We start from the raw sequence: 8,812 nt of genomic DNA, 5'->3' as shown, positions 1-8,812 counted from the left end.
AAATAACAGGAAATTTCCTTTGTTAGGAACAGTGTATTCCATCGCAACGTTGAATTTTCCACTGGGGTGGGGTGGATCTCAAGTATTTAATTTGCTTACCATCTGCACATTTTATTAAATATCTATTTTCTTTACTCCAAAGTTTATGTAACTACAGATACATCAGAACTGCTTAGTTTCCCCCCCTCCCTTTGTGTAATCATGATATCTCATCTTGTTAATTCTGTATTATTTTCACAGATTTATGATGAATGGTTAGTGGAATATTTGGACAGTTCTCAATTTGATGATGACCATTGTGTCTCTGTTAGTACCACAATGTAAATGATTCAATTTACCAATGTATTTCAACAAATAAAATATTTTTATCCCTCTTTACTTGGGTTTCTCAATTATTTAAAATTAAAACACATTAAAAAAAGCCATGAATGCCATTGTTTTTTATATATTCACCACTAGGCCAATAGACAGTATCACTGTAGATGCAGAAAAGAAGGAAGTTGTCAATGATTTCTTCTTATTGGATGCATACTCAACACCCTTGTACCAGTAGTCAGTAAATCAAAAGATGAGTTTCACTAGGAAATTGTGCTATCAGACACCTCCCTAGGATACTAAAGAGTAATGATGTCTGTTTAAAGACTAAGGAACACCTGATCCAAACCATGATATTTTCAGTTATTTGCTATGCATTTGACACTTGGACAGTGATTAGGGATGACAGAATAATAATCAGTTCCTTTGAGTTGTGGAGTTGGAGAAGAGTACTGAACATACCAGAGCCTGCCAAGAGAATAAATAGGTCTGTCCTGGAAAGAGTGAAATGTGCTCTATGGAGACAAAGATGGTGAAACTCCATTTTATATACTTTGGCCATGTTGTTCTTCAGTCATTGGAGAAGTACATCATGCTTAGAAAAGTGGTCAGCATAAGAGATAAAAGCCCACAATAAGATGAATTGACACAGTGACTGCAGTTGTGAGCTTAAGTGTGTTGGAGATGGTGAGGATGACATAGGGAAGATTCCAGATCTGTTGTTCATAAGGTCGCTGTGAGTCATAGCCAGCTTGATTGCACAGAACAGCATATGACAATACATAATTTACAGATTATTATGAAAAACCAAAATTCTCCACAGTATGAAAAGTATCAAATATTTTGTCCACAGGTAAAAATCTCCATTTGACTCCCAGCAAGCCCTCTGGAGCCCTCAGCGCCACACACAGCCAGGAGAGGTGAAATGTCCATTGGGTTCCCAGCAAGCCTTCTAGAACCCTCAGGCCTTCACAGAGCCAGGAGAGGTGGGGAGGACCTTTTCAGACCTGCATAGCAGTGGCCCTCAGTCTCCAGTGGAAAGTATCACCAACATTCAGCATCCTGCCAAGACAGTGCTTTTGCCTGAGACATCATCCTGCTTTGCCAGCTGTGCACATAAACTAGAAGACTCCAGTGCTCAGCAGCTACAAGAAAACAGTCCTAGAGTAGAACGTCTGCGACAAAGTCTTTCTTCCTGAATTGTCAGAGTGGGAAAGACTCACAGCTGGCCCCCAGTCCTGGATAATCATGCCACAGGACTTCACAGGAAAACTATAGGCCAGGTGAGTTGGCCTCCCACTTCCTACTAGTACACTGAGCTCCCCAACTGAAGTAAATCTCCCCTGAAGTCCAGGGATCAGCGAGAAATTCAGGCAGAGTGAACTGCCCCTCCCTCCTCTGGAGCTCTTGAGCCAAGATCATCAGAATAAGGTCCCACTAGGACCCCAGGCAGGATAAATCTTAGCACAGCAATGACACTGAAGAAGCAGGCTAATTCACACCCTACACAAGACCAAAGCAAGGTGTCACAAAAAAAATAATGGTCAAAACACAGAATCAAGAGATGTTCTGAAGACACAAAGCCTGATTGAACTTCCTAAGACAGAGTTCATAAGAACAATATATATCTATATATAAGAAGCTGAGCAAACTTCATACAGAATAAACCACAAAAGAAAAACACTGAGACATATCATAATCACATTTTCAAAAAAAAGATGAGAGAAAAATCAAGAGTTACCTATAAGAAAGTGTCTGTCTGTTTCATTGACTATGCAAAGGCATTTGACTGTGTGGATCACAACAAACTGTGGCTAACTCAGAAGAATGGGAATCCCAGGCACTTGATTGTGCTTATGTAAAACCTATACTTGGACCAGGAGGCATTCGTCAGAACAGAGCAAGGAAACATGGCATGGTTCAAAATCAGGAATGGTATACACCAGGGATGTGTTCTATCTCCATACCTTTTAGTCTATATGCAGAAATAATCATTTGGGAGGCTGGGCTCTATGAGGAGGAAAGTGACATCAGTATTAGAGGAAAACTCATCAACACTGTTGTGCAGATGACACAAATCCTGCTTGCTGATACTGAAAAGGACTGGAAGCACTTGCTGTAGAAGGTCAAGGACTGCAGCCTTCAATATGAATTGAAGCTCAACATCTAGAAAAATAAAGATTCTCACCACTTGGCCAATTGGCAGCATCAAATAGTGGTGAAGAGATTGAGACTGTTAACAGCTTCAGTTTGCTTGGCTCCACAATCAACTCTCTTGGTACCAGCAGCCAGGAAATTAGACAACAAATTGCATTGGAGAAGTCTGAGGTCAGGGACCTCTCCAGAGTACTGAAGAGCAATGATGTAGGACTGGAGACTAAGGTGCACCTGATCCAGGCCATAGTCTTTACAGTTGCTTGCTATATATCAGAAAGCTGGGCAGTGACTAGTGATGATAGGAAAATTGATGCCTTTGAACTGTGGTGCTGGAGTATTGAATCTACTGTGGACTGACAAAAGAACAAAGAGGTTCATCCTAAAGAGGGTGAAACCAGGCTGCTCCTTGAAGGCAAGGATTCTGAAGCTTCTTCTGACATGCTTTGGGTATGTTGCAAGGAGGGATTAGTCCTTAGAGAGGGATGTCATGCTTGGGAGGGTGGAAGGTCAGAGCAAAAGAGGAAGACCTTCGATGAGATGGATTTACTCAGTGACTGGATTAATGAGAGTAGGTTTGTCAGAGACAATAATGTTGGCACAGGATAGAGCAGGGTTCAGGGTTGTTGAACATAGGGTCGCTATGAGTTGCAAGTGACTCAACAGCTCGTAACATCAACAACCTATAAGAGAGAGCAACTAAGATTAAGTGCTGATTTCTGAGCAGAAGGCATGCAAGCAAGAAGACAGTGGAATGGAATATATCAAACACTCAACACAACTTTGACTCAGGAGTACTGTATCTAGCAGAACTATCCATCAAATATGACAGATCAAGATATCCTCAGAAAAGCAGAAATTAAGGGAGTTTGTGAAATCAAGACTACCATTGCAAGAAATACTGAGGGAAGTCCTTACAGAGATGCCACAGAAAGCAGGATGGACCAAAGTAACCAGCAGCAACACCAAAAAGAATAAAATGATAGCAACAAAATCTTGTCTCTCAATAATGACACTGAATGTGAATGGTTTAAATGCACCAGTGAAGAGAAAAAGAATAGCAGATTGGATAATAAAACCCATCAGTATGCTGTCTATGAGAGACACACCAGAAAAGTGAAGATAAAGGATAAAAATAAAAGGATGGTATAAATGCTAAAAGGGTCAGTAGAATAAGAACATAACCCTAATAAATAAAATATGTACTAAATGATACAGCTGCAAAATACATAAAGCAAACATTAACCGAACTAAAAAATGTAACAGACACAACTATGATTGTAGTAGACTTCAATACCACTCTCAAGAAAAGATAGAACTACCAGAAACTCAACAAGATTTTTAAAGACTAAACCACCCCAGAAAATTCAAGTATATATTCCTCTCCAATATGCAAGGGATATTTTCCAGAATAGGTCATAATGTAAGTTAAAAAGCAAGCATCAATAAAAATTATACAAAGCATTTTCTTAGACTACAAAATAAAACAATAATGAGGATAAAGGAGAAAAAAATCATATTTGGAAGCTGAACAACACCCTGTTTTAACATGAGTGGGTAATATTGTTCTTAAGTGCTATTGAGTCGCTTGTGATAGTGACCGTATGTACAGTAGCCCCAAAACTTTCTCAATCCTGTGCCAACTTTACTGTCTTCAGACACACCTGCCCTCATTACCCCAATCAGTGAATCAGTCCATCTCATTGTTGGTCTTTCTCTGTCCTTCCACCCTTCCAAGCATGATGTCGCTCTCCAAGGACTGGTCCCTCCTTGCAACCTGCCCAAAGTACATCAGACAAAACCTCAGAATCCTTACCTCCAAGGAGCAGCCTGGTTTCACCCTCTCTAAGACCAATCTGTTTGTTCTCCTGGCAGTCCATGGTATATCTAATACTCTTCACCAGCACCACAGCTCAGAGGCATCAATTCTCTATCATCCCTGGTCATTATCCAACTCTGGTGCATAGCAAGCAATTGTGAAGACTATGGCCTGGATCAGGCACACTTTAGTCTCCAGACTGATGTCTTTGCTCTTTAGAACTCTGGAGAGGTCCCTATCAGCAGACTTTCCCAGTGCAGTTCATCTTTTGATATCCTGGCTGCCGGTACCAATGGGGTTGATTGTGGAGCCAAAAAAAACTAAAGCTGTTAACAATCTCAATCTCTTCACCACTATTTGATGCTGCCAGTTGGCCCAGTGGTGACAATCTTTGTTTTTGTAGATGTTGAGCTTCAAATTATATTGAAGGCTGCAGTCCTCGACCTTCTGCAGAAAGCGCTTCAGGTTCTCCTCAGTCCTAGCAATCAGAGTTGTGTCATCTCAATAATTAGGTTGTTGATGAGTCTTCCTCCAATCCTGATGGCACATTCCTTCTCAAACAGCCCAACCTCCTGTGTGTTCTGTTCTGCATATAGATTGAAAAGATAGGAAGACAGGATACATACCTGGCATACAACCTTCCCAGTTGTGAAACATGCAATGTCTTCTTGCTCTGTTCTATTTCCTCCTGGTCCAAATATAGGCTTTGCATAAACACAAATGTTTTAGGTAATAGAAGATATTAAAAATAAAAGTTTCTTGAAACAAATGGAAACCGTTTACTGAAACCTCTGGGAAACAGCCAAAACAGTAATTAGAGGTCAGTTTATAGCAATAAGCAATCACATCAAAAAGGAAGAAAAAAATTATAAGTGACTTGCTCACGCAACATCTCCAACAAGTTGTAAAAGAACAGCAAGAAAGCCCATCAAGATCTAAAGGAAAATGAAATTATAAAACTTAGGGCAAAAATAAATGACCTGGAAACCAGAAAAACAATTGAACCATCAACAAGACCAGGAGCTAGTTCTTCAAAAAAAATCAATAAAATTGACAAACCACTAGGAAAACTACAAAGGAAAAGAAAGACAAGACACAATAGAATAGCAGATGTAAGATTTAATACCACAATTGTTGTTAAGTGCCATCGAGTCGCAGGCAACTCATATCGACCCTATTAAGGAGAGTCCTTGGGTGCCTTTCTTCCTCTCTCCAGGTTCATAGGGTTTCCAGAGGCAAGCTATTACAGAAGTGGATGCCACTCCTCCTTCCAAGCTTGTTTTAATCGGGGAACTCCACCCCACTCTCTGTCCGCATTGGGTTACCAGCCATTAACACATTTGACACATCAGTGTCACAGTGTTCAGGCTCACAGCAACCACAAAGTGACCGCTGTATGGCAACTTGTACACCAGGGCTATATGACCTAGAGGTATGTGTGAACAAAAACAATGAAAGACAGGCCCGAGGGCCGCAGATTAAAAGTCACCCACCTTTGGCTTGGTAACATCACTTTCTGTCAAGTGGGCCAGCGGATCTCTCTCTCAATATCACAATGGAACCAACTAAAATAAAAAGGTTAACAATGTAATATTATTAAAGACTACTCAAACAAATATGAAAACCTAGAGGAAATGAACAATTGCTTAGAAACAATTTACCCAAATTGATACAGACTGAAGCAGAACACGTGAACAGACCCAGCACAAAAGAAGAAATTGAGCAAGTAATTAGGCAACTTCGGCGGGGTGTGTGTGTGTGTGTGTGTGGCAGTCCTAGACCAGTTGATTTTACTAGTGCATTATATCAAACATTCAGAGAACTGTCACCAATTTTATGTAGAGTATTTCAGAAAATAGAAAAAGATGGAATTCTCCCAGAGTCAATTCTATGAAGCAAACCTATCTTTGATACCAAAGTTAGGTAAAGACACCACCAAAATAGAATACTGTAGGCCAATATCTCTCATGAACACAGATGCAAAAATCCTGGATAAAATCCTGGCCAATAGAATCCAATAGTACATTAAAAAAAATCACTAACAACAAGTGGGTTTCATAATAGGTATGCAAGGATGGTTCAACATGAGAAAAACAATGTAATGCATCACATTAACAAAGCAAAGAACAAGAACCACATGTTCCTATCAATTGATACAGAAAAGCCTTTGACAAAATCCAGCACCCTTTCCTGATTAAAGCAGTCAACAAAATAGGAATAGAGGGCAATTCCTTAACATAGTGAAAAGTATATATGCAAAACCAAGAGCCGACATCCTTCTCAATGGAGAAAAATTAAAGGCTTTCTCTTTGAGAACAGGAAGTGGACAAGGACCCTCTTCTATTTAATATTAATATTGGAGGTCTTAGAGCAATAAGACAAGAGAAGGAAATAAGAGGTATCCAGATTGTCAAAAAGGAGGTAAAACTCTCTATATGCAGATGATATGATAGTATACTTTGAAAAGCCTAAAGATTCAGCAAGAAAACTCCTGGACATAGCCATCCAATTTAGCAAAGTAGAAGGATATAAGTTCAATATACGAAAATCAGTTGCATTTCTCTACAGTGACAAAGAGAATACAGAAAAGGAGCTAAAACAAAACCCCACCCCAATACCCATCACAATAGCTAATCACAAGATTAAATACTTGAGAGCAAATTTAAACAGAGACACAAAAGACCTATACAGGCTACAGGCCCCTCCCCCTTCCCTACCCTGGGACTGTTGCTGTCCCAACCACCCCCTCCCCTCAGTCCCCCTCCCCTTCTCCATGTCGGCTCGGAACAGATTCGTCTCCATTTGTCTCTGCGTGAAATACCGCTACCAAGATGAAGACACGCCCCCTCTGGAGCACAGCCTGGCCCACCTCCCCAACCAGGCCAACTCTCCCCCTGTGATTGTCAACACAGACACCCTAGAAGACCCAGGATATGAGTTGCAGGTGAACGGAACAGAGGGGGAGATGGAATACGAGGAGATCACATTGGAAAGGGGCAACTCAGGTCTGGGCTTCAGCATCGCAGGTGGAACTGATAACCCCCACATTGGTGACGACCCGTCCATTTTCATCACCAAGATTATTCCCGGTGGGGCTGCATCCCAGGATGGCCGCCTCAGGGTCAATGACACCATCCTGTTTGTAAATGAAGTGGATGTGCGGGAGGTGACCCATTCAGCCACGGTGGAGGCCCTCAAAGAAGCAGGCTCCATAGTCCGCCTCTACGTCATGCGTCGGAAGCCCCCAGCTGAGAAGATCATGGAGATCAAGCTCATCAAAGGGCCTAAAGGTCTTGGCTTCAGCATCGCAGGAGGTGTTGGGAACCAGCACATCCCTGGAGATAATAGCATCTATGTAACGAAGATCATTGAAGGGGGTGCTGCCCACAAGGATGGAAGGTTACAGATTGGGGACAAGATTTTGGCGGTCAACAGTGTGGGGCTAGAGGATGTCATGCATGAAGATGCCGTGGCAGCCCTGAAGAACACGTATGATGTTGTCTACCTAAAGGTGGCCAAGCCCAGCAATGCCCACCTGAGTGACAGCTATGCTCCCCCAGACATCACAACCTGTGAGAGCCCTCTGAACCCCAGAGCTCCTCAAGTCCCATCCCAGTTACCCTATGACGTCTGACCCTATGGCACCCCTTGTCCATTCCTCATCAGAAAGTTCCATGCAGAGCTGAAAAGTCACTTGGCATAAAACCAGGAAAAATGACAAATAATCTCTCCCTGACAGAGAACAAGGAAAAAAAAAAAAGACCTATACAAAGAAAATTGCAAAATATTACAGCAAGAAACCAAAAGAGACCTGGAGAAATGGAAGACTTTGCCATGCTCATGGATAGGAAGACTCAATATTGTGAAAATGACAGTTCTACCAAAGGTAATCTACAAGTTTAATGTAATCCCAATACAAATACCATTCGTAAATGAGATAGATGGAAAAGACAATTTCCGATTTTATTTGGAATGGAAAGAGACCCTGAATAAATTAAGCACTCCTGAAAAGAGAAAAGGTAGGAACAATCATAGTCTCTGATTTCTAATTCTGTTTCACAGCCATGGTGGTCAAGACAGTGTGGTACTGGGTCAGTAACAGACACATAGATCAGTGGGATAGAATTTAAAACCCAGAAATTTATCTATGGTCAACTGATTTTTGACAAGGATATGAAATCAGTTAAGTGGGTAAACAGTCTTTTTAACAAATGGTGTTGGCAAAATTAGAAAACCATCTCTAGAAAAGCAAGACTCGCACCTCACACCATATAAAAAAAAACAACTCAAGGTGAATCAAGGACCTAGGAGTAAAACCAATGACTATAAACTTCATTAAAGAAAAGCAAGCTTGGAAGAACTCTAGAAACCCTAACCTCTGGTATGAACAGTTTTCCAAGCATATTGAAAAACCTACAACCAGGAAAGAACAAAAATAGATGAATTGAACCTTCTAAGAATCAGATTTCTATGCACATCAAAGAAACTTCTTCAACATGGTAAAAAAAAGAAATGACACAAACT

General features: G+C 41.0%; 1 pseudogene; it reads left to right on the top strand.

Annotated features, from left to right (window-relative positions):
* Nucleotides 1–7,061: 7,061 nt before the first annotated feature.
* Nucleotides 7,062–7,922, top strand: LOC102851062 (annotated as a pseudogene).
* Nucleotides 7,923–8,812: the final 890 nt, after the last annotated feature.

This window comes from Elephantulus edwardii, unplaced genomic scaffold (genome assembly GCF_000299155.1).
Source record: "Elephantulus edwardii isolate Elephantulus edwardi_28Jun2011 unplaced genomic scaffold, EleEdw1.0 scaffold00211, whole genome shotgun sequence".
Classification (NCBI taxonomy): Eukaryota; Metazoa; Chordata; class Mammalia; order Macroscelidea; family Macroscelididae; genus Elephantulus; species Elephantulus edwardii.
Note: the sequence above shows the minus strand (reverse complement) of the source record. Positions and strands in the feature narration are given on the sequence as shown.